Below are 21,402 nucleotides of genomic sequence, written 5' to 3'. Positions count from 1 at the left end.
TACCAATAATTTCCTCCACTTTTTATCTGTGCTTAAACCTAAACATGAATTCCTTGAACAAAGCTTCTTTCTTAAAACTACACACTTATGGAACTCTTCTGTTTGCCTACTTACCAGCTGACTACAACATGATCGTCTTCAAGTCTAATGTCAACAAGTTCTTGATGAGCCATCCCCTTAAGTAATCCAATGTACTAAATTTCCACTACTAATGATAAATACGATATTGTCCAATTCATTACTGTACACTCATTAACCCTTATCCTTGAGTGGCCTCCGTGCCTTAAGTGGTGACTCCTTTGTAAAAAAAAAAAAAAAAAAATTAGAGACAGTCTTGGGTTTGCAACAGTTGAGGATAGTTGCAGGTTTTATACTAGAAGGCAGATTATGGCTTAGACCATATCAAGAGAGCTTTAGATCTAGAAGAGATAAGCACGGACATGACAAAATGTGGATGTGGATCTTAGTGTGTAGAAGGTTGATGATGCCAGACACACACATGCACACACACACACACACAGCAACTGATATTTACAGAATGCATTAGAGTTTGTGTTTTGTTTTATTTTTATGAACTCGCATGCCCCCCCCCCCACCTACTCTTCGGCAGCTACCAATATGAGAAACGACAACAGAGCCAGAAGGGAAATTAGAAACAGTCTTGGGTTTGCAACAGTTGAAGACAAGTGTCCAGTTGAGGACAGTTGCAAGTTTTATACTAGGAGGCAGGTTATGGCTTGGACCATATCAAGAGAGCTTTTGATCGAGAGGAAATTAACACAGCCTTGACAAAATGTGGATGTGGATCTCAGTGCGTAGAAGGTTGATAACATCAGACACACACATGCACGATTCTTTTTTTTTTTTTATAACTTAAAAAAAAAAAAAAAAAAAAAAATACTGAGCCTCTACAATTATTATAACCTAGCGATATGCCAAGACATTATGGTGCAGATTTTACATAGTTTCCTTCTCCTAAATGGTTTTCCATAAATATCAGAAGGTATCAATACTGGGATGCAAGTTTCCCAAGGGATACCAAGAGTTTCTATTTATTTACTACAAATGTAGTGGGAAAAATCTAGCTCCCTAAACAGAAGCAATCTAAATTGGAACAAAAGTAAGAGCATTATCCATCTTTAGGACGATTTTTCCTTTTCTAACCTAGAATAGAAACAAAATCAAGTATAATGTCTGAGCAGATACTACACTTTACACATAGCAAAAAATTTATTTAAAAAAGGGCTAAGGAAGGATTATTAAGAGTTATTTCCCTTGTATCAAGGATTATTCAAAAAATAGATTTTAAAGGGTTATTAGTTTGTTAATTGTCGGACTGATAGGAATACAATAATCCCTTCTGAGTAATGCAGTTTAGAGTGAACTAGATATAACTAACAAGCCCCATCTGCAATATATGTTTATTTCTACAATTATATAAATGCAACTTTGTGTGTGTGTGTGTGAGTTTGTTCCTTATAGACTCTGAAACAGCTGAACAGATTTCCTTTAAAATTTACAGAAATTTAGTGTATAAATCTGGGAATGATCTTAGTTAAGTTTTGTCTCAGAATACCCCCGATAATCGAAACCGTTATTTTAATTTATCTATCATCGGTAAAGCCATTTTTTCCATATTGTAGCTTAGCAAAAACGATAGAACAACGGGCAGTGAAAATTCTACTGCGAGTAAGTTGATAGTGGTTTTTTTTTTTTTGCATGACGTGGTTTGTAGGTTCAAACACTGCACGTAAATTTGTTAATATTTTTTTTTCGTTAACTGCAAAGAATTTTATAAGACTTGAAAATTTATGCGTTTTTTTTTTGTTTTTTTTTTTTTTCTTGCAGGACGTGAGCTGTAGGTTCAAACTTCGCACGTAAATTTCTTAATGTTTTTTTTTTTTCATTAACTGGAAAGAAGTTTATATAAAATAATTTTATAAAAGAAACAGTAGGTTCTCTACAGTGCAATGTAGAATAACATTTTGGATTAAGTTACTTAAGCTTTCTCCCGGGCAATTTCACGGATTTCGATGGCAATAAAAATATAGGAGTGCGAAATATTTTTTGATCATTCAATCCTGGGCAACGTCGGGTCCCCCTGTTAGCTATTAAATAACAGCATTTATCCGATAGTTGAAAAAGCCAACAAGAGTCAGCAAAGATTTTCGATTGTGTAAGGGAGAGAACTTTATATTTAACAATATATCTATCATACTTTTAAAGAACAGTCCAATCAAACTGGAAGGATCTAATAAACACAACGATGAGTAGCAGCTACATTCGGGTGCTTTGCTTTTGTTATATATTATCCACATACATCAAAATGTATATAGGAAATAAATATACAGGCGAGCGTAAATTCCTACTTTACAGACATCGGCCGAGGTTCTTAGTAGTTGAATGACTGCACACCTTGAGTAGTAGCTATATTGGAAAATGACATGCAGCCGACTCTGGTTTTGAATCCCAAGTTTGTATATGTTCAACTGATGAGCCCAAAGGAGGGTGAAAGTTAAGTCTGGGACTTTTGGTTTATGATTTCCGTGGTTTGTATGAGCTGCGATGTTGTTTGATTGTGGAAATAATCTCTATATATAAAAGGCAAAATGTGTGTTAGCGTGTTTGTGTGTGTGTGTGCATTTATTCTGTATGTCTGGCAAAGGCTCTTTGGAGAGAGTTCTCCGATGAAGGGGGGTTTACTATGTCTTAGAACTTTTTATATACTCCTTAGATTATAATATCTACGATTTACAAAACGACGTCATAAATATCGTTTATTTCAGTGACTTTTATCTTACAAAATTCGCGCTGTGAATTCGTTTTCTTTGCTATTGCTATGTCGTGATATTTGACCTAGAAAACCACCTGCGTTTTTAGACGCTTATTTTCGACCGTTCTCAAGTCCCTGCCTTCGTGGCGTCATGCTATGTCATTAGACTAACATCAAGGCTTCGGGTTCGAGCCTATCTCCCTTCCAAAACTTTTTTCACCGTTTTTTTTTTTTTTTTGTTGTTCATTTTTTTTTAATATTTAAACAGGTTTATTACTTCGCTTATTTTTGTTTTGATCTACTACCCCCCCCCAACACCCACCCCCTCCTCTGCTAGTAAATAAATAATATATATGTGTGTGTGTGTGTGTGTGTGTGTGTGTGTGTGTGTGTGTCTTTTTCTACCCTACTGACAAGAAACATTTAGCTTCGAAATGCCATGACCTAAGGAGGTTTCTTCATTATTCCTCTTTCTGTAACCTTTATTGAATTGATAATGTAATAAATTTCCTATGAAACTTTATGCTTTATCTTAACGTATTCTATATATATATAAGCAACACTGACGATTGCTATGTCGGTAAATAATATAACTGCACTGCCGATTGAATGTTTTGAACCCTGGACCAGAGTAACTACAATCCAACACTAACCATTCAGCTATTGTGACAATCATATTTAAATGTGACAGAAATAAATATACGAATATAGTAAGTCTAAAAAAAGTGAACTATCAAGGGAGAGAACTTTCGCAATATTGCTTAATTAGAAAGTTTTTCTCTTTCTCGTAAAGTACTTGACTTGAACGGATCTTTTTTTTTTTTTTTTTTTTTTTTTTTTTAAATATTTATCATCCACAGATATGTTCCGTGTTCATTAATAATTATATTAACTACCACTGCTTAAATGATTTGAACTCTGGACCTAAGTAGCACCCATTCAACAAAAATGTGCATATGTATCAACATGTTCAGCAAAACAAGGGCAGTTGTATGCGTGCATGTTCGGCTAAAAGTAAAAATAACCCCAAAATGCTACAAAAATACCCACAAAGTTGGTATTTTTTTATCTAAAGTTTAGGAGAAAAAAAATTTCATTCTTTAAGCCTAAACTGACTCAAATGTAATCAGAAGAAGGTGTGAGGTGACTTTTTTTTTTTTTTTTTTTTTTTTACATAGGCATCACCACTTATCAAGGCCAAGAGGCCACTCGAGGATAAGGCTTAAAGAGTGTACAGTAGAAATTGGACAATATCTTGTCCTGCCTTGATAGAGTTCAAAATAGACTTCGTAGCCTCGTAGGAGATGTCCTTTTCTCCTCCTTGCAACCTCTATCTCACAGAAGAGATGTTGCGAGTTTGTCTCTGATGTATCGTTATTTTCATGGAAAGTGTTCAACTGAGCTTCAATCTATGGTCCCCCCTCGCCAAACTTTCACAAGAAACACTCGTCTAGCTGTAAACACTATCAATAATTTCCCCCACTCTTTATCTGTGCCTAAACCTAAACGTAGATTCCATGAACAAAGCTTCTTTCTTAGAACTGCACGCCTGTGGAATTGTCTTCCGTTTTCCTGCTTTCCGGCTGACTACAATATGGTTTTGTTCAAGTCTAAAGTAAATAAGTTCTTGATGAGCCGTTCCATATAAGTTATTAAATTTACCAAATTTTCATTACTAATGATTACTATATTGACCAACTTCTACTGTACACTCTTTAACCCTTATCCTTGAGTGGCCTCTGGGCCTTGATAATGTGGTGATGCCTTTGTAAAAAAAAAAAAAAAAAAAAAAAAAAAAAAATATAGTAATCGTTAATAATGGAAATTCGGTAAATTTGTTAACTTATATGAAACGGTTCATCAAAAACTTGTTTACGTTAGACTTGAAGACAACCATATTGTAGTCAGCTGGAAAGCAGGAAAACAGAAGATAATTCCACAGACACACAGTTTCTTTTCTTCTTCCTTGTTTTCCCTCTTTCTTCTCTGCCCAACCCATTTCTCTCTTTGAGCATACACACACATGGAATTTTTTTTTTTAGGAATGTGTTGGGTTAATGGAATTAATTCTTGATTTAAAAAAAAAAAAAAAAAGAAAAGAAAAAAAAAAAAAAAACGAAAAAAAAAAAAAAAAAAGAAAATAAGTTTTAATAGAAAATATATTATACTTTTGCTCCAGGCAACACCAGGTTGCCCTACTAATATTTCATTAAATAAGATCTACGCCTATGTTATCGATTAATAATTTGTTACAAAAGTTACAAAATTATAACTCACAGATAATATTGTCAACTCAATAAAAACTCATTGACCCCTGCCCTCTTCAAAATAAAAAAAAATTTGTTTAAAAGTCATGTTTTTGGAAATGTTTAGAAAGACAAAAAATTAAGGAAAGAAACCAAAAAAACAAAATAATCCAAATAAATGTTTATAGGGCATAGGATACTTATATAGTCCTGATTATTTATCTATCTCTGATGTTTTCAATAAACCATTTCACATTAACCCATTAGCGGCTGAATTAAATTAAACTTTTAGGTGTAAATGTATATTATTTTGAGCGTCCCATTAATGGGATGCTAACAAGTAATGGGTTAAGTCCAGACAGGATTGAAAACCTAAACAAAGAATTAAATCCAGGGGAAATAATCATTTACCTTTTTAGGATTAGTATTGATCAAAAACATTTTTAAAATATAAAATACTAGCAAAGTCCCAACTTTAACCTTTGACCGTAATCTTAAAAAATTTGTGTGCACCATCCCTAGATGGGGCCCATCATCATGCCAGGTTTGGGCTGAAGAAGAGCTGTACATACAGACACACACACACACCTGAGCACTATTATTTATATATAAGAACAAAGAATTAATAAAACATGTTAAAAAACACTTTAAGAGTTAAAAAAAAAAAAAAAAAAAAAAAAAAAAAATTTCCAAAAGGAGACACAAATTAAGTGGATTGTCCTTAATCCGGAGTTTCAAAAGAAATACTTTCCTTCTCATTATAGGGTAGGAATTAGCAAAATGCAGAATCGGATTTTGCTTGCAAAGTATTTAATGAAACCAGTAAGCCATAGATCTTACTTGGTAAAAGTTAAAAAATAGTGAAGCAGAGGAAATGGGGAAACAAAATGATTTCACATGAACAGTAGAATATTAAATAATGGTAAAATCCAAACATTTCATTGAGATATATATATATATATATATATATATATATATATATATATATATATATACTTCAGAATAGTTTTTATTTAACAATCAGTTTTTATGGAAACGTGAGATTGTAGGTTTACAAAATATTACTGGCAGTAATATTCTATAAGTTATCCCATCTAAACAAGAATTGCTCTATATATATATATATATATATATATATATATATATATATATATGAGGGCCTTTCAAAAGTAAAGCCTTTTTTTTTTTTTTTTACTCAAAAAGTTGAAGAGTTGTGAAGACAAGAGTAGTACCATCAATATGAGCAACTTTTTGTGCTCCAGAATATATTCTTCTACATAGTTACCACCATTCTCAATGCACATTTACCAGGAATTCAATGACAACTTAGCTTCTGACAAACGTCCATGACAGAGGTTGCTTTCTTAAAGCATCACACCGTCAATATCTACAACAGAGAAATGAAACTTTCAGGTCATGAACGCATAATTTTAGTTAGCATAATAATGCAATTTGCAATACTTTCCAATTCATTCAGACAGAATAGAAAATAGGAGACATTACTTTTAGACCACCCCTTGTATTAATTATATAATTAAATTTTGTAGTCTACTGAATAAAATGCAAGTTGAGCCCTATTTAGTAAATGGAGAAAAAAAAAAAAGCTGTCAACTAGTATACATGCATCATTCCAAACTTCCTGTTTATAGAATACTCTCATGGCCATTAATTATGACAGCTTGATTTCACTGCTTCATAAGTATCTAAATTCACTTTCATTCTTTAATTCTCAGGGGCCAAGAGAAAAAACATTAGCTCGCAAAGCCATGGTTGGCTTTGACTGAATCTGAATCTCCTGACCAGCAGTAATTATCACTTCTTGCACTGATGATTGCATAAGCATGAAACACTAGTGTCTATAGGTATAAAAAATTTCATATATATATATATATATATATATATATATATATATATATATAAGTGAAAGTGTCTGTGTACATTTCCCTACACAATATCTGTCAATTTTCAGTCTACAGACTCAAAATTTGATATAGAGAGTACTGAGATTTGGGAAAATCTTTGCAATCAGTTTTCGGACAGAAATTTGGCTGTTAAAGGGCCAAAATTCAACAATTTGGCCTTTGAGAACTCTACCAAACTCCGTCAATTTGGGGTCTAAACACTTGAAATTTTAGATATAGGTTCCTTGGACATGGATCTAACTTAATAACTTGATTTGAGCCCAAAACAATAAATGTTAAGGGGTTATAATAGGAGTTAAAGTTAAAAAATTGACCGCTGCGGTCTACCAAATTACTCAGACAATTTCTGGTCTAAACATTTGAAATTTTACATAAAGGGTATTCAGAGATAGGGTAAGCTTTTTAATCTGTTTGGGTTGAAAATTTGAGCTACCAATATAGAAATGTATGTATGTCTGCATGTCTGCCTAAAACTTTCGACAGAGGCGACGAATTTTCACAAGCTCAGCATCGTTTTGAAGCTCGACCGTTCAGACGACAAATACCAAAAAATTGGCTATAAACATTAATTTCTTCACCCTCAACTGGACACTTTCCTACAGGGAGGGGTCGCTTTTTTCGACGATATTTTCAAAAGTCATCCCCTCTTTTCAATTGTCTAGCCTTAATTTAAACCTATGTCACTTCCAGTTTGGCGGTGGTCGTAACAGCAAAGACGTCACTTTTTTTCACGTTCTTTTCCTCCTTTGCGATACGAGTTCGAGCCTGCCTTCCTACTATCACTTTTTATTTTTGCTCAACACACCTCCAAACACCCAGGCAACGCGGGGTACCCATGCTAGTATATTATATATATATATATAATTTTTTAATAGTGATAACTACCCACCTGTTTCAGACATATTTCCCTTTCATTCAGCACTTACCTCTCAGATTTTCTCCATTTCTCTCTCTCTCTCTCCCTATACTCCAAATCCATGTCATATATGGCTATAGTCTTGAAACTCAACTTCACCCCTGTTCGACGTTTTTTATTTAATTATTAAATCTTAAAACTTAAAACTTAATTGTTGTCAGATCATAATTGAGACGCCCCCCCCCTTTATAGTCTTCTAATATTGTCTTTCCAAATCATAATAACCACTTCTGTTAAAGTCTAACAAAGTTGCTGGATCGCTGATACGATTCAGTAACAGAAACAGGTGTACGGTAATAAAATATATATATATATATATATATTTTAAGCCCCCAACCTCTTAGGAAGAGTACTGTCGTAAATGATCACACCCGTTACTTAATTGGCTGTGAGGTTCATTTTTTGTTAGTAAACAAAGAAAAGCGGTTTGAGCATTATAACAGTGACGGTTCTAGGTTCAATCCCCGGAAAAAGGTGCTAGTCTAGCCGCAGTGATGAGTTGTGATACAACCGCATGTGGATGACTATATATATATATATATATATAGAGAGAGAGAGTCTCTCTCTATATATATATATATATATAGAGTCTCTCTCTCTATATATATATAGAGAGTCTCTCTCTCTCTATATATATATATATAGTCTCTCTCTATATATATATATAGAGAGTCTCTCTCTCTATATATATATAGAGAGTCTCTCTCTCTCTCTCTATATATATATATAGTCTCTCTCTCTCTCTATATATATATATATATAGTCTCTCTCTCTCTCTCTATATATATATATAGTCTCTCTCTCTCTCTATATATATATATATATAGTCTCTCTCTCTCTATATATATAGAGAGAGAGTCTCTCTCTCTCTATATATATATATAGTCTCTCTCTATATATATATAGAGAGAGTCTCTCTCTCTCTCTATATATATATATATATATATAGTCTCTCTCTCTATATATATATATAGAGAGAGTCTCTCTCTCTCTCTCTCTCTCTATATATATATATATATAGAGAGAGAGAGAGAGTCTCTCTCTCTATATATATATAGAGTCTCTCTCTATATATATAGAGTCTCTCTCTCTCTATATATATAGAGTCTCTCTATATATATATATAGTCTCTATATATAGAGTCTCTCTCTCTATATATATATAGTCTCTATATATATATAGTCTCTCTCTCTCTATATATATATATAGTCTCTCTCTCTCTATATATAGTCTCTCTCTCTCTATATATATATATAGAGTCTCTCTCTCTCTATATATATATATAGAGAGAGTCTCTCTCTCTCTATATATATATATAGAGTCTCTATATATATATAGTCTCTCTCTCTATATATATATATAGTCTCTCTCTATATATATAGAGTCTCTCTCTATATATATAGTCTCTCTCTCTATATATATATATATAGTCTCTCTCTCTATATATATAGTCTCTCTATATATAGTCTCTCTCTCTATATATATATATATAGTCTCTCTCTCTATATATATAGTCTCTCTATATATATAGTCTCTCTCTCTCTCTCTCTATATATATATATATATATAGTCTCTCTCTCTCTCTATATATATATATAGTCTCTCTCTCTCTCTATATATATATATATATGACATATAATCTGTAGACAGCATGTTCAAACATTTCATTAAATATCTGTTAGCCATAAACAAAATTCTAACAAACTTCCACAAATCTTACTGTCATCTAAAAAAAAATTTTTTTTTTGATTGATGTAACCCCTGACCTTGTTCAGGCGTATGTTGTTGAACTCTGGAAATATGTACAGAATTTTGAATAGGAATCTACAAGGGTAGTTTATTCTCGTTCCACCAGCTATGAGCAGGTAAAAGTCTCAAGTAAATCTTAATTGTATTCGTAGCATCATTGAACCGAGTATTGAACCTGAAACGCTCAGGATTGGTTGGTTGTTTTACGACATATCAACCCTTTTCGGGTTATTTAATGCCGAATCCAAAGATTTTGAAGAAAACTTTTTTTTAATTAGAATATATTTGTTGTTTTCACGTTTGTTTTTATTCAACCCATAGTTGGGCCCTAACAGGTATTACCACTCCGGGTCAGAGTGGACCTGGGAGCAATGGTAATTAAAGGGTGGCTCCACACGCCACAAAACCCACAAGCTGGGGCCTCACCACTGGATATAGTTTAAGGTCATATCCAGGACCGAAATGCTCAGGAGAACAGATTATTGCTAAACAATTCCTCAGTTACACCATGGGTCTTTGCAGACAATTCTAGGAGCCTTAAACCTATTTTCATTCAGTCTTTGTGTGTGTGTGTGTGTGTGTGTGTGTGACTCACACACACACACACACAAGGCTGAAACACTAAACAACCCTACCACAGAAATAGCAAGAAAGAACCGGCAGAAATATACAGAGACCTTCCAAAAGAGGAATGGGACCAACATCAGTATACAAAGTATTTTTTTGGGGGGGGGGACTCTCTCAGAAATGCATAGACAAAGAAGGTTTCTTGGACTGGCTCAAGAGGGGAGCCCTCCACCATGATCAGGAAAGGGTTATAATGGGTGCTCAAGACCAGAGATTGATAACCAATGCATTCAAGAAGATGGCAGGTTTCAGTAATGACAAAAAATGCAGATTTTACCACACGGAATTGGAAAGTGCGAGTCATCTGGTATCAAGTTGAAAGGTTCTTTTGGGGGATGGCTACTACACAGCGAGACATGGAGTATGTAAGTATCTCCACTGGACGGCCTGTAAAAAATTGAAAATCCAGTGTAGCAGCAAATCTTGGGAATATCAACCTGAAAGAACAGTTGGAAATGACTTCTATACGATTGTAGCAGTTATCTGCTCCTTTCCAGCGATAACTGCACCAACCAGCTGGTAGGTGTTGCAAAAAGCGACCTGGTTGTCTGCCCTTGGGAGAGATATAAAAGGAGACGCCCGGATAATTCTTCCCTCTCTCTCGCTCCTTCTGGGACTCAGCCTCGCAACGAAACACGGAGACAACGCGCCCGCCAGTCAACATCAACCCGGTAAGAGTTTTAGCAAATGAACACTTTTCCAGCCTTTTCCTTCAAGAGACATTAGCTCTACCGTCAGACACGCATACGTACACGGACTGAATTCCACTCCTCAACGCACACAATAACATTTTTATTCCATCAGGCGCACGCGAGAAAATAAAACATCTCTTTAAACTTATCTCTGTTTGTTAGTTTCAGTTATTCTGTCTCACTGCATGCGACAAGTTTGTTGTTTATGAACATGTATTTAATTGAGAGCACAACTGCAACCCCCCCCCTCTCCACACGATACATTACGACCACGTATCCCTACAGCCACCTACCTTGAAAATGCTGCTGTCAAACCTGACATAGTTATATGGAAGAAGTCAGAGAGAGTTGCAACCTTGGTTGAAGTGAGTGTCCCTAATGATGGAGGTCTGAACAGAGCTGAAAGGGAGAAACAGACCAAATATCAAGGTCTCAGGTATGATATGAAAAAAAACAAAAAAAAAAAAAACTGGAATCTTAGGGAGATATCAATCATACCAATTATATTATAGGTGCTACAGGGCTTATGAAGAAGAACCTGAAGTCCTACTTAACTATTATTTCTGGTGAACCAAGTGCAAAAGAGATCCAGACAATTGCACTTAAGGGAACAACAAGGATACTGAAAAGAGCTCTCGGTTGGTTTCAATAAAAAGTAGGGCAATGTTGGCAGCTGGTTTGGCTGACCCATACCCAGCATTACAATCTCCAAAAAAAGAAAATGCAAAAAGAACACACATACGCATATACACAGACACATATATTCATAAAAGTTCAACTGTATCAAACTCAAAACCAATAGTTTTTAAAAGTGCTCAATATATATGTAGAGCTATTATAAGTGAAATTATATAAGTATCAGAAAAAAAATATATAGAAATATGGAACCTCTTTGTGGTTCAATACCGATTAAAAACTGATCAAATGGAAAGTTAATTATACTCAATCAAATCTATATAAATAAAACAGTAGATGTATGTATGTGTGAAAATATTAAACCGATAAACTCTTAAACTACTGGTCACATAATACTGAAATTAAGAAATAGTAATCATACACCAAGGATGATTTATAATTAGGTCTATGACAACAGCATATTCTTTTCATGGTTTTGACTCGAGTATATATCCGACACAGACAATTAATCAACTGAGAACCACATCACTACATAAAAACAAGATATCAATGGATATATACCTTAGAATCAAACAAGGAAAAAGATTATGCTGTTGTCATGGCGCTATTTATAATGAGCAAAATCTTTGTTTGGATGGATGGATGAATAACATGTACAGAAATATATCAGCAAGTTGAAAAGCAAACAGTTTGTTTCAACTTATTTCGACGTTTTTATGCACATGCCTAAATTCAATTCATTTCTTAAAGTCATTTAATATTAGATCTTTCCTACCTATCTCTCAATGGCTACATCAGTAGGAAATGTGCCTGGAGTGCAATATGTTTTGGTTTCGATTCTAGCTGATGGCACCCAAGTCATTTTTTAAAACGTGAAATCTGTACTATATATATTAGGTACAATATAATTTTCAATAGAGAATTGGCTCTGTAATAATAAATATGAAATCTGCATGAATTTAAATATAAGCATATTTTATGACCCGGCAAGGTCGGAGGAGGATACCCCCCCCCACTACTATATAAATAGGTAGAATGAAATAAGAAATAAAAAAAAAGAAAAAAAATTATCAGCAAAAGTGATTTTCAATAGCATCATCTCTTCATCCTAATATATATGTCAAAAGGTACACATCCACCCTGCCTCCACATTTAAAAAAAAAAAAAAAAAAAATCAAACAGAACACACTTTTTTTTTGGGGGGGGGGGGAGAGAAAGAAAAATAAAAAAAATAAAGGAAAGAGGTCAGAACATCAGCTCCAACATACATTAAATACTAGTGGGGAGGGAGGGCCTGTCATAAAATACACTTAAATACGGTATTTTAATTCATCCAGATATCGTATATATTATTAGCCGTGATTTCAAAACTAAAAAGTATTTGGGTGCCATCAGTTAAATACAAACTGTAGCATTCAAAGCTAGTGACGTTACCACTGCATTAACGTGACATGCCTATGAACTGATTAAAAATAAATCAAGATGAATATACAAAATGTATAACGATTTTCTTTTCAATTTTTTACCCCTTTTTACGCTTTAAAAACTTTTAACCAGCTAAAGACCCATAAAAGAATGGTCCATAAAAAAATCCAATCATTTGAGGCCCCTAGCGCTGCTCTGATACTTTTAGTTTCGGAAGAGATAGAGTTTGAAAATATGGAGACAGACGGACATAGTGCCTTTTACATATTAGATTAATACTTATGTTAATATCTATAGACATTAGTATTTCAGGTTTTCACAATTATCACTGTAGGAAGTGAGAATTACTGCTGGTCAGGAGATTCGAACCCAGTCACAAAGTCACCTCTGACTCCATAGGCTGTGAGATTACCTTTAGGCTACCAGCAATTTTCACAAGAAAAAAAAAGGGGGGGGGGAATTTAACATCTATAAATGTAAAAATGAGAGCATAACAGAGTAAGCATTCTATGACTAAGTCAAAATGTTGTATGTCGCTCAGTTGACCACCTTTTCTTAATTCCCCAGACAGGGCTCAACTTTAAGCATTTTAAAACGGAGAATTATTTTACTATGTACATAGCATTTCATGTTTTTGAGATTATCAGCGTAGGAAGCGATAATTACTGCCGAGTCAAACTCGGTCACAAAGTCACCTTTATGGTTCCTATAGTACAGTACATGTTGCATATGACTGACCCGTGTGTGACGTCACAGCAATGAAGAAGGAAAGATTATATAAAAAAGAAAAAAAGAAAGACATGGGGACCCTTGATGCTAAAGAGAACAGAGATAGATGCATTACACATGTGGCCAGAGAGTGACAGGGAAAGACACATTCTAAACATGGTCAGACAAAGACAGTACCACATGTTCGATACTGTGGAACCTTGTTAAGTACGTTGGAGTATGAAAAGACTTTTGAAGAAGGGACAAGGTGTTATTCTGGAAAGTACCTGTAAATAAATGTCTGCTATTTCAACTGGAAATAAAGAGAGTCGAATTCTTTCCTTGTGATTGTCTGCATACAACATATGGGTCCCGAGTGTGAACATGTAAAGACTAAGGTACATTACTTTGAAATGGGCATTTCAAAACGATGATTAAGAACATATACACAGAATATCTGCTCTTACTATAGTTGCTTCATTATTTTGACAGCGACATTCACCAAAGAATGAAGTGTCAAGAAAGAGAGAGAGAGAGAGAGAAATGGTCAGAGAGAGAGAGAGAGAGAGAGAGAGAGAGAGAGATAGATGGTCAGAGAGAGAGAGAGAAACAGAGAGAGAGAGAGAGAGAGAGAGAGAAAAGTTTTGGTGGGGACCAACCTTTTTTTTACCCGTTATTCTATAATGTCTGATTCAGACCTCTGTTGTTCGGACAATTCAGCCAGGTAGGAGAAAGTAACTAACCTGCTGCAGAGGAGTGCCAGGAATGACCACTCGTGTGATCCTAAGATTTTGTTTGGTTGTTTTGTTTTACTACGTGATACTATCGACGCCCCCCCACCCCACCCCAAGTGTTAGGAAGTAACGGTCAGGGATATACTTACGACTATGGACTGTTTTTGCATTTAATATTCCCTGTCCAAGGAAGATGTTCGATTTTTGTAGTTTTTGCAGTGAAATGTTAATACCTTCCTACATACCGCACCTGATACTCCTAACTGGTACTGACCAGGCTCAACAATGCTTAACTTCGGTGATCTAATGTGGACCGGTTTGCCAACATGAATGCCGTATGTCTGCTTCATTCTGGTGCCAGATTTTTTTTTTTTCCATCTTTGTTCTCTTCATCAACAAAAGGGTTTTTTCTTAGTAGCAGCAGTTTCCGTTTCAATTGAGTGGTGATGAGAGCCGGCAGATAAACAGAACGGCAAGCGAAAAGAAAGCAAAATACTAACGATGGTTCAAAACGCACATGAATCACGTTAGCTGTGTAACATCCCCAAAAAAATCTCTCAAACAAAAAACATTTAATTCTTTTGGACTTCTAATCTGTACGATCATGTGCATTTGAACATCGTCTCAAAATCAGACAGTTCCGGTTTTGCTCCCGTATGTAGCCACTTTCCTTGCAGCGAGTGCATGCTAATCGTGGCTACTTATCCCTTGGTCTCCGTGGCATTACTATTAATCTCACCATTCCCAGAAGACTTATAAAGGAAAAGACACACAAAAAATGCATCTTATTTATAATCTTGTCTCTAATCTAATATATAAAAAGGTACTATGTCCGTGTCTCCATATTTTCAAAATCTATCTCTTCCGGAACTAAAAGTCACGGACCGGCACTAGGGGCTTCAAATGATCGGATTTTTATGGACCATTCCTTTATGGGTCTTTAGCCAGATAAAATAGCTTTTAAAGAGTCAAAACTGAAAAAAAATTGTTATACATTTTGTACATTCATCTTGGTTTATTTTTTTTAATCAGTTCATATGCGTGTCACCTTGGTACAATGGTAACATCACCAGCTTTCAATGCTAGTTTTTCTTTCGGTTTCGATTCCAGCTGATGGCACTCAAATATATATATGAATAAAAAAGAATGCGAAAAGTATAAAAGCTTATAACTTTTCTTTATTCGTTTTTAAGTGGTGACGTGCAGGAATACAAAATAATATAAAAAAAAAAATTTCAAAAACTATAGACTATACCGATGAAGACTGAAGGATCGGTCGAAAATTATGTACTTATGAAAAAAGTTTTTAAAATTTTTTTTTCATAATATTATTATTTTGTATTCCTGCACGTCACCAATTAAAAACGAATAAAGAAAAGTTATAAGCTTTTATACTTTTCGCATTCTTTTTTATTCATATATATATACTTTCTAAGGAATACACGTGGATACAACATGCAATTCGGTATATATATATATATATATATATATATATATATATATATATATATATATATTTACATTTGAAATCACGACTAATATATACTAATATATACAAAATCTGGACAAATTAAAATGCCATATTTAAGCGTATTCTATGACCGAGCACACACACACACACACACACTGAGCTAGTGTGATATATAAAATTAGAGTTTCTCTTGGCTTTTCCTTCAAAAGAAAAAACATTATGTTGTAGATTACCTTATTAATTTTCTGTAAGGAAAATATTTTTTCTTCTTTAATTTTTTTCTTTTCATTTATTATAGCATGACTAAGTTTTCCATTAAATTTTTTTTTTTTTTTTTTTATAAATTGCTCCAGATAAGTCACTTGAGAAATAAAAATCTAGGTCAAACATGAATCAAAAATAAGTATTAGCTGGATAGATTTTAACCCGGAAAACAGCAATACCTCCCCCTTTATCAGAAACATTGCTCATGGAATGTGAGGACTAAAGGAAAAATAAGGGAAACAAGAGTTACCCGGCTGGCTAGATGTAAGTGATGTCTCCCAGTTATTTCATGGCTTAAGCTAAGAAATCATTGCAAAGGCAATGTCTGCAGTCATTGTTATAAAAAAAATATGGACAAAAAAAAAAAAAAAAAAGAAAAAAAAAAATAGAGATGGACAAAGAAAAAAAAAATAGAGATGGACAAAGAAAAAAAATAGAGATGGACAAAGAAAAAAAAATAGAGATGGACAAAGAAAAAAAAATAGAGATGGACAAAGAAAAAAAAATAGAGATGGACAAAGAAAAAAAAAAAAAGATGGACAAAGAAAAAAAAAAAAAAGATGGACAAAAAAAAAAAAAAAAAATGGACAAAAAAAAAAAAAAAAAATGGACAAAAAAAAAAAAAAAAAAAAAATGGACAAAAAAAAAAAAAAAAAGAGATGGACAAAAAAAAAAAATATCCAGTTTTTATATTTTTTTCATTTATTTATTTTTTTATTTATATCCACCATTCTGGTTATTTCAAACGGTAAGTCTATATTTACTGATTTGTATTTATTTTTGAAAAATAACTCGAAATTTAGAAATTTATTAAATCTATAAAACATTAGTTTGTTTGTCTATTCATATGTCATGTCACTTCGACATCCGTTTATTTTTGGGGTTTTTTTCGCATTGCTATATAATGTTTTTATACTCTTATATATTTATTTCTGAAATTCTTTTTCAGCCTAAACAAGGCATATAGCCACTTAGGCCTTGCCCGGGTGTTTGGAGGGTGTGTTAAGCAAAAAAAAAAGTGGTAGTAGGTAGGCAGGCTCGAACCTATTCCGCAAAAGAGGAAAATGGCGTGCAAAAAAAAGAAAATGGTATCTTAGCTGTTGCGTCCATCGCCAAACCAGAAGTGACATTTAAATTAAGGCTAGTCAATCAAAAAGAGGGGAGCATTTTCAAAAATATCAGCGAATAAAGCAATCCCTCCCTGTAAAAAAAAAAAAATGTGCCCAGTTGAGGGTGAAGGAATTAATGTTTTTGGCCAATTTTTCGGCCAAAAGGTCGAGCTTCGAAATGATATCAATCTTATGAAAATCTATCGCCTCTGCAAGACTATATATATATATATATATATATATATATATATACTCTAGGTTTTTTTTATATTCAAAAGTAATAGACTAGTGAATTCAACGAGGTTGTTAGATAGTGCTCAATAAAAAGAGCTGATAATACTTGTTTATTGTTATATAAACATGCTCGCATCCCGCTGCTACAAACAGCCACTTGTTTCAATCAAACAACAGATATCATCAGGCAGCGACTTGACTATTCAAATGTTCAATGAATAACCTAGCAGCAGGATGTGAGCATGTTTATATAACAATAAACAAGTATATATATATATACACACATACATTTAAACAGGCAGGTGAGATTTATATTATAGATGGGATACTATGTGGGATCATGTCTCATAGGGGAATGGAGAGTTGAGTACCAAGATGTCTGTTCACATTACATGGAAGCATGTATGGCACAATCACGTTGACACACCGGTTCTTGCCAGATCACCGAAGTTAAGCAACATTGAACCTGACCAGTACCAGATGGGTGACCATTTGGGAAGGCTAGGCGCTGTATTTACCTTCTCGAAAGGTTTGGTGTGGGGCCAGCACTCTCGCTCTGTAAAAAGAACTCCCTGCTACAAAAGTTGTAGATGGCCTATGCCCCCACCCCAGGGGCTCAAGGCTATGGATGGATGGATATCAAGGAAGCAGGAAAGAAATTCAAAAGTCTGCCAAACCGAGAGAAGGAACTATCAGAGTAGAAGACTTTTTTCGACAGGAACATCAATAGTGGAGGGATGGGATTTTACTGCTGGTCAGGAGTATGTACATCAAGGAGTTTATCAGAGCACATTTCTGCAAAACAGGCACAGGAATGCAACATTATGGCGTGTTTTTTTATTATTGTGGTTTGAGTTTGATCGATAATGTAGGACCTTTTAAATTTTAGACTCTTTTTTGGATCCTAAGAGCGAGATACTAGTGGTAGATGCACTAGCCCAGCGGCAACAATTGTCCATGCACGAGTGAATTTCGGTTTTGTAAAGATATAAGATATTCTCTGGTGCAAGTAGATTTTCTAGTAAAAATAGAGGGAGCCCACCTTCCTTGCAGCAGCAGTCTTTGCATGTTCTCAATGTATTTGTTCCAACTTGTGTCGCCTGTGAATGTCAAGCAGAGGAGTTTGAGTGATGAGCAGGGTGCTACTTATCATGGCAATAGGTGGTTGACAAAGTCTTGTAATTGTTAAAGGAAAGAAGCTAAGTCTTAGTAGCATTATATGTTACCGTACATTTACACCCCCATTCCACTAGAGACTGGATGAAGGCCATCTCGTAGGGTTTCTGCCATTGTGTACATTCATTTTCCCCTCATATCTTCTATCTATCTATATATATATCTTTTATAAATATAAAAGCGAAAATGTGTGTATGTATATATGTATGTATGTTCGCTTTTTGTGTATGTCTGTAAAAAGCTTTTTCCGAGAAACGGTCAGTCAGCTCAACTTCTTAAAACTTTTTATATCACATATAAATCATAATATCTACGAGTTAACAATGGAGGTCGCCTGTCTATTTAATTTGCACGACTTTGGGAAGATAAATATTCGACAGTTTTCGCTCGCCACATGTGGATTAGCTTTTTCGCATTATAAAAGCGACACTAATTCTGGCTGTATTTTTTCCGGTCGCGATCGGCGGAAATGTCCGAAAGCAATCAGATTTGATCAATGTGGAAATACTTTCCTTATATCAGACAATTGCTATTCAATTTGAACAATCCTCTTTTTATGGGGAGCTGGTTTCCCCCCACAACATCCTGGGGAAACAGAAAATAAATAAAAAAAGCTGCCCTGCAGTAAATACTGGCCCGCAGTCAAAGTTGACCTCATTAAGTCATTAAAACGTGCACCTGCCAATTCTAAGTAATTAAATACGTTCAAACGTGTTTCCATTAGTATGGTGCGGTGGCCCAGTGGCTAACGTCGCACATTTTTTTCACATTTTAATTTCCAACTTTACCTCAAGGGTTCAGGTTCGGTCCTCATACTTACCTACCACCAACACTTTTATTTTAACCACCCCCCTCCCCGACACAAACACCCGGGTGTTTTGATTTACCCAAAACCACACAACTCCAAACACCCGGGCAACGCTAGGTACCCTCCCGCTAGTCATTATATATATATATATATATATATATATATATATAAAGCAAATGCGGCACACGCATTTCTGTATTTCTCAAAAAGATTTTTTTTTGCCGACGGTCCCGGAGGGTCCGATGGTCCCTTTTACTATCGCTTAAAAGTATTTATATATCCCCTAGATAATAATATTGAAGATTTATTTACATCGATTTTTACAAAATTCTTGCTATTTCAGCCGTCCTGTGTTCGTTCAGCTTTTTTGTATAAAACCGAGACTACTTCAAAAGCTAAGAATTGTTCCCGGCAATCGCACGGGATGGGGGGGGGGGACACGGACACACACACACACACACACACGTCTTACTATGTCTTAAAACTTTTTATATACCGTCTAAATCATAATATTGAGGATTTGCAAATGCACATTGCGTCTAGATTTATTTACATTGGCTTTTATAAAAACCGCGCTATTTCGCCGTGTCGCCTGTTTGTTCAACTTTTAAGTATAAATAAAGTGAAACTAATTGAAACATTGCCTATTCTCGGCTTTCACGTCGGAACGTCCAGAAAGCAATCAGACAATTGCTATTCACCATCATCTTGGGGAAGCGAAAACTGCCCCGCATTGAAACAAAGTAAACAAACCCCAAAAAGCTGTCCCGCAGTAAATAAAATACTGCCACGTCATCGTAACGCTGCTGCGATGACCTCATTTAGTGGCTACCTGTCAATCAAACCTCTTTCACTCACTTTATAATCCTTAACTTAACATGCTAATCAATTTCTCTCACTTGTGGCCGAGACGGTTAAATAGTTGGCTTTTGTTTCCACCTCCGTGTCAAGGCTTCCGGGTTCAATCCCGCATTCCGACCAAACTATTTTTTTTTTCTACATCTTTAAACACTCGGGCAACGTTTTTTTTTCTTTTAATTTACCCCCCCCCATATACACAGCGTTGTTATCTTAAGATTGCATGGTCGATCTGACAGGTTTATTTATGCCATTTTCTTCCTGTTTTTTTTTTTTTGGGGGGGGGGGGGGGTTATCTAATTTTTTTAATATCGTCTTTTTTATAATATTTAAACAGGGTTATTACTTACCGACCTCCCATACACACACACCTACAAAACTTTTTATTATTTTAACCCCCCCCCTCCCGGAGTTTTGATTTACCCAAAATCACACACACACAACTCTAAACACCCGGGCAATGCCGGGTACCCCCCGCTAGTCTATATATATATATATATAAAAGCGAATGCGTGCGTGTGTGTATATGTAAATGTATGTGTGTCCGCTAAAAACTTTTGACAGACAGAACAAAAATTCACAAACTTGGAAGCTCTATCCTTCGCACGAAAAATATCGAAAAATTGGCAAAAAAAAAAAATGTTCATTTTTTTTCACCCCGAAATCGACAATTTTCTACAGGTGTGTGTGGGGGGTGGGGGTGGGGGAATCAATAAAAACCGTCCTCTCATGACAACGACCGGTTCTACACATGCGTCAGATGACATCATGACCTGATTTACTTTAAATAGTTGAAGAACTGACCAAATTTCATGTACGTCGTGTTAGCTCAGTTGGTTCATTATCTAAATGTTTGGGGTTCAAATCGTGGTGCGAGATATCTTTTTTTTCGATGTTTTAAATTTAAATATTGAACCAGTGTTATTTAAGCCATTTTTCACGTAACGTTCATTTTTCTGTTTTGTTTTTTTACTTCGCTTATTCTTAGATTTTAATTAACACCCCCCACCCTCTACCACACACACAAAAACACCCGGCTACCCACCAAATTTTT

At 34.8% G+C, this 21,402-nt stretch overlaps 1 protein-coding gene across 16 annotated transcripts in view; it reads right to left on the bottom strand.

Annotated features, from left to right (window-relative positions):
* The window catches only part of LOC145268317 (PAN2-PAN3 deadenylation complex subunit pan3-like), a 412,758-nt gene that overhangs the window by 330,385 nt on the left and 60,971 nt on the right, over positions 1–21,402 (bottom strand). For 5 of the 16 annotated variants that reach the window (XM_080123796.1, XM_080123789.1, XM_080123783.1 and 2 more), the window contains exon 2: positions 11,219–11,324. The exons of the other annotated variants lie outside the window; for them this stretch is intronic. The gene's annotated coding sequence lies outside the window, so the exon portion shown is untranslated. The remainder of the gene's footprint in view (positions 1–11,218; positions 11,325–21,402) is intronic. 16 annotated transcript variants of the gene reach the window in all.

This window comes from Euprymna scolopes, chromosome 43, assembly GCF_053919585.1.
Source record: "Euprymna scolopes isolate OS-2025 chromosome 43, ASM5391958v1, whole genome shotgun sequence".
NCBI lineage: Eukaryota > Metazoa > Mollusca > Cephalopoda > Sepiida > Sepiolidae > Euprymna > Euprymna scolopes.
The sequence above is the reverse complement of the archived record's forward strand: the minus strand, read 5'-3'. Positions and strand labels throughout refer to the sequence as shown.